The sequence below is a fragment of the Dipteris shenzhenensis genome, chromosome 24 (assembly GCF_047967505.1).
Source record: "Dipteris shenzhenensis isolate YYH24624 ecotype China chromosome 24, Dip_SZ_1.0, whole genome shotgun sequence".
Lineage (NCBI taxonomy): Eukaryota > Viridiplantae > Streptophyta > Polypodiopsida > Gleicheniales > Dipteridaceae > Dipteris > Dipteris shenzhenensis.
This window is the reverse complement of record NC_141619.1, coordinates 49,420,411-49,426,165: the sequence shown is the minus strand read 5'-3', so window position 1 is coordinate 49,426,165 and position 5,755 is coordinate 49,420,411.

Below are 5,755 nucleotides of genomic sequence, written 5' to 3'. Positions count from 1 at the left end.
CCAATGCTGACCACCATGAATTTTGACCAGCAACCTATGCCTAGCGTCAACCAGTAACCTATGCCTAGCAGAGACTCCAACAACCTACGCTCAGTGCATCTAGCACTGGTTTCAAAGGCTATAGCTCCTATATGACCTTACAGTAAGCCCTCCAATGAAGATCAATGACTACTCCAGCTACGAAATCCCACAAGACTTTGATTCCTACTCCACAAGCCTGAATTCACAGACCGTCGCGTTCGTCGTCCCTGTGCAGAGAAACAAAAGCTTTCTTTCTCCTTTGCTAAGGTTCCAACCTTAGACCACGTGGTAGATAAGGCAGTCAGCTAAGCTTGGATGACCTTAGGTTAGTCTATGGTTAGAAGTTTGACACCTATCAAGATAGGATTTAACTATAGTTAGATTAAAGATCACCATGGTTCGATTCAATTGCTTGGACCATGGTTAAGTTTTCTTAGACTTGGGTTAATTCAGTTCGGTTAGAAGATTTCCACATCATCATAAGTGCCAACTAAGCACACAAAAGCCCTTTCCAAGCACAGTCCTGCAAGCAGCATGTGAACATTCAAGCCACATCATCCAAAGGCCCCCTTTTTTATCAAAATTTCAACAAGCCGTAACTTGCAATCCAGGAGAAATTTGCACATGCTCCAAAAAGGAAAAGTGATCACCTTTTTGAGTGTTACGCATCTGTCAAGTCAGAATCATTGTATGCAACTAGACACTTCCAATATTAAAAGAAATCAATTGGTAAGACCTTTGCAACAAATGGAAAAGCGATGCATGAATGCACAAAGCATGCCAAAGGCACAAGTGCATGAGATGACCATAGCACAAAACATGGCATCCACACATAAAGCATTAAGGCACATGGAAGAACAAAGCATCATGCATCCAGCTACGTCAAGTGAATAAGCAAACGCCATCGACATGAAGCATTGAAAAGAAAAATCCTTGCCAACCTTGCCTATATTTTGTAAATCAAACCTGACCACCTAAGAGTAGCCATGTAAGCACCCAGGGGAAGATTTGATCTTGTAACTCACATCTGACCACCTTGTGGTAGCCAAAGGATCATGGCACCAAGGGGAGGTGTTGAGAGTTAGGGTGCCATGAGCACATGTAGAGCAAAGGTATGAGTAAAGGGCAAGCTGCCACATGGCATGGAGGAGATATCCCACATGTGAGCAAGCATATGGATGTAAGTACGCTCACCTATAAAAGGGAGGTTCATTTGAAGTTATATCAATCAAGCACTTTGCACTATCTCAAGATTCTCTTTATGAGTCCAAGCTTATCTATCTTGGAACCTAATTGACTTGAGGTACATGTCATGAGCACTCTCTTCATCATGTTTGCACTTAGGTTGCATCCTCCTTAGATTAGTGTTGTATTAGGATGTTTTCTCAGTGACTAGGAGAGTTTGATCCCCCAATTTGCCACAACCTTTTCAATTGGTGTACGGCCTTGAAGCTATGGTCCCACTCGAATTTGTAATACAAGTCTACACATAGCAGTATAGGAATGCATGGGAGACCATGAATCCTTGCAAGAAAGGCTCTATCAGTTGGAGAAGCATACAGAGAAAAGACTAGTTGCCTACCATGCCATGACAATAGAAAAACGTAGAAGAAAGGCATGGTTTGATAGAAATCTGAAAGCTAAAGACATTAAGGAAGGCGACTTAGTCCTATTACACAATGCCAAAGTACACAAGGGGAAACTAAAGTATCTAGGTCAAGGACCCTATATAGTACAAAAGATGAATCCCATCGGAGTTGTACTGCTAGAAACATTGGATGGATTCCAATTCAACACAACAATAAATGGGAACCGACTGAAGCGCTACTACATCAACGCACAAGCCATTTTCAACGAAAACAAAGATTTGGGAAACCAAGTCTTCCTTAGTTAGGATTAGATTGTATCATGAGCACTCACTTGTTGAGATATCGAGCTCCACTCATGATATGCCAGGGTGACCGTTGTGCATTTATGTCATCGACTTATTAGCTACAAATGTGGTTGGTACACCGCCCATGAATAATAGCTGGATGATAGTTATCTTTATGTAATCTAGTTAGTGGCTCAGTTAGTATGCCACCTAGGTTAGTTGAGTTTGGTTTGAGACCCACATATAGGGTTCACCTATTCCTTTTGTACTTAGAGAGAGTTCTTTTGTCTTTCACAACTAAGAAGAGGAAAACTGTTTTCAGCCTCCATCTTTGTCTGTATTCCCCCATTGTGTATGTGAGAAAGCTGCAAGTGAGACTCCTTACTTCTCTCCCAGTCTCTTCACATGGTATTAGAGCTCGGTTCGTGGTAAGGAGTTCAAGAAAGCAAACCAAGTTTGTGGTGTCTTGGTAAGAGGATCAGTGTTGCTTTCTTTTTTCGAGTTTGGGAGCAAATCTCTACCAAAAAGTGCAAGAGTGCACTGTCTCAAATTGGGATGTGCTTCATGGTGTGGCGAGAGGGCAGTATATGCTACAGGAGAAGGCAAAGCCCTTGGTGACATTATTTTTTTGATTTGAGGCCATTTCAAGGCCCGTTTTGGTGGCGGAAGTTTTTTGCAGGCACTCAAAAAAGTGCCCTATTTTTGCTATGCGACCGCTGTTTCACAGGTCGGTGAAAAGTTGCCACAGAAATTGCATCGTACGCCTGTGCGTAGAGATATTAGGAGTGACAGAATCATTCTTATTGCTTGTTGATGCAAAATCGTCACTAGGAAGTGACTGTGTGGTCAAATACCACTTTCATCAGTTTTGCAAATTTGCCCTTGTGAGGCAGAAGTTGTGCTTTTTGCAGTGACAAAATATTTTTGCAGTGTTCTGTAATGGCATTTGATGCTCTTTCACTGATAGTCACTGAAAAGCTTGACAAGAACAACTTCCAAGCATGGAAGTTTAAAATTATGAATTTCCTTAACGGAAAAGGCTATTGAGAGTTCATTATTGGAGCTGAACAAGAACCAGTTATTCCTAATGTCCCTAATCAATGGGAGTTGTAGGCATTTAAAGGCTAGCATGAGAGAGCCAGAAAAGTTATGTACTAGCTGTCTATCAGTATTTCAAATTCTATGATTGTGCATATTCAGAATCCAAGCAAGCTGAAGGAGGCATGGGATACTTTGACAAAAATGTATAGCACAAATACGCAAGAAGCCAGGAAAATGCAACTCAAGCAGGAGTTGCATAATGTGCAGAGAGAAAATATGAGCATCAATGACTACCACATAAAGGTGAAGAAGGTTGCAGATGCACTTGCTTCTATTGGGTCGCCAGTGGAAGATGATGATTTAGTTTCTATGACCTTGAATGGTCTAGGAAAGGATTATGCACAATTCCGTACATCCATTGCCATCCGTGAGAATTTCCCTGATTTTTTTGAGTTGATTGCTCTTCTAATTTCTGAAGAGCAAAGAAATGGTGGTGCATCTTCTTCAGGAGGAACTTCAAAAGAAACTATCTTCTACTCAAATGCTAGAAGAGGTAGAGGTAGAGGTAGAGTAGGCTGATCTGGAGGCCAGGCAGAAATCAGAATATGCAGCAAATTCAAGAAAACCAGTCCTATGGAGGAGGACGTGGTAACTTTAGAGGCAAGGGGAGCCAAAGAGGTCCTGGTGGATGGCAGAGAGGCCAAAATGCAAACATCAATGTTGAATGCTAGTACTGTGGTAAAATGGGTCATATGGTTAAAGACTACTATAAAAAGCAGAATGACATCATGACTAGAAAATTGCAGCAAGGCAATTATGCATCCTCTAGTAGACAGGGTGATGACAGAAATGAGCATTTGTTTATGGTGCAGCACATGACCAATTCTGTGACAAGTGCAGAAGAAAGCAATGATGTGTGGCGAGAGGGGGGGGCAGGGGGAGGCACGGTGAGAGGGGGTGGAAGGGAGGGGAGGCGAGAGGGGGGGGAAGGGGGGGCAGGGGGGCAGGGCGGCGAGAGGGGAGGGGAGGGCTGGTGAGAGGGGGTGGCAAGGAGGGGAGGCGAGAGGGGGGGAGGGGGAGCGAGGGGGCAGGGGGAGGGGCGAGGGGAGGGGGCGAGAGGCAGGGGAACGGGCGGGGGGAGGGGGAGGGGAGAGGGGGGGTAGAGGGAAGGTGAGAGGGGAGGCGAGGGGCGGGGGGAGGAGGCGAGAGGAGGAGACGAGAGACGAGGGAGGAGGCAAGAAGGGGGAGGGCAGGAAGGAGGACGGGAGGGGCGAGGAGGAGAGGGGAGGGGAGGTAGGAGGGGAGGGGAGAGGCGGGGTGGCGGGAGGAGAGGGGAGGGACGAGCAGATGGGAGAGGAGGGGAGGGGAGGGCGGGGGATTAACCCCCCAACCTATTGCGCACGCAACAGGTTGGGGGGTTAATCCCCTCCTCTCCTTAAGTGGGGGTCCTTTGGGGCTTTAAAAAACTAAAAAAATTAATTTAATTAATTTAATTTTTAAAAAATAAAAAATTAATTAATTAATTAAATTAAAAAAATTAAATTAAAATTTAAATATATAAATAATTAATTAAAATAAAATAAAATAATTAAAAAATTAAAAAATTTAAATTAAATAAATAAATGAATTTTAAATTTTTTTTAAAAAAATAAATTAAAATTTAAATATATAGATATATAAATAAATAAATTTAAATAAATAAAATAAAAATTTTTAAAAATCAAATAAAATTTTAAAAAAATTAAATTAAATTTTTTTATCTATGTTTATAAAATATTTTGAATTAAATTATTTATGTAAAAAAATATTAGATTAAAAAATAGTATCTAAAAATATAAAAAAATATTTTTAAAAATATATTTAAACATTTAAAATTTTAATTAATTTTTAATATTTAAATATTTAATTAGCAATTTTTTTAATATTTTGAGTTTGAAAATCATTGTTATTCTCATTTTTTGTCTTTGATTGCTTTGTAGAAAACTATGGCTTCGAGTTTTGGTTCCAAGATATCTTTCAAATATCTTGAACATGCTTGGTATTTTATGGAGCACAAATCAAAGTATTTTTTGGTGATCACTGCCGAGAATGTGTCAAGCGTGAAATATTCTCCAGAGGCAGTAAGAAATGATGGCATGCTCTTAACCATCAACATTAAATAAAACAATTTGATAGAAGTTGTGTGCAAAGGGAAGAATGATGATGTGGTCTACAAGTTACGAGTTACACACAAGCACTTCTTGAAGCCCTTACCAGATTCAATTGAGGGATCCCAAGAATTACTTAGTGCCTTGGAAGCATTGAAGAAAATGTGGAATGCATTTCCAAGTGGTGGTGTTGTACCTTCAGCAGCAGTAAGTACACCATCTATAACATGTAACCCTCAAGTTGTACCACCAATATCTGTGGTGATAACTACGGTATCTCCAGCAAGAGTAACTACAATATCTGCAGTAGTAACTACAGTATCTCCAACTGTACCTACACCATCGACTGCTACAACTACAGGAACAAGGAGTGATCGTGGAGCAGATTCAAGTTCCATAGCTATTCCCAGAAAGAGAGCAAAAATAACTCCTACTCCATGTCGTGTAGATCGTTCAAGTGCAGGTTATTTAAAACCAGGCGAAAAATTGGATAGTGATGATCAGGAGGATTTGCAAGAAGAAGATACAAGTCTCACAAACTTTTCTATAAGTGTGGCAGACTTACATCCTCTAGAGGATGAGAGGTACATTTGGGGATTTTCACAATTCAGCATGGCCACAATGCTTATTGATCGAGCTTCATTGTTCACAAATCAAAGAAAGCTAGATAAGA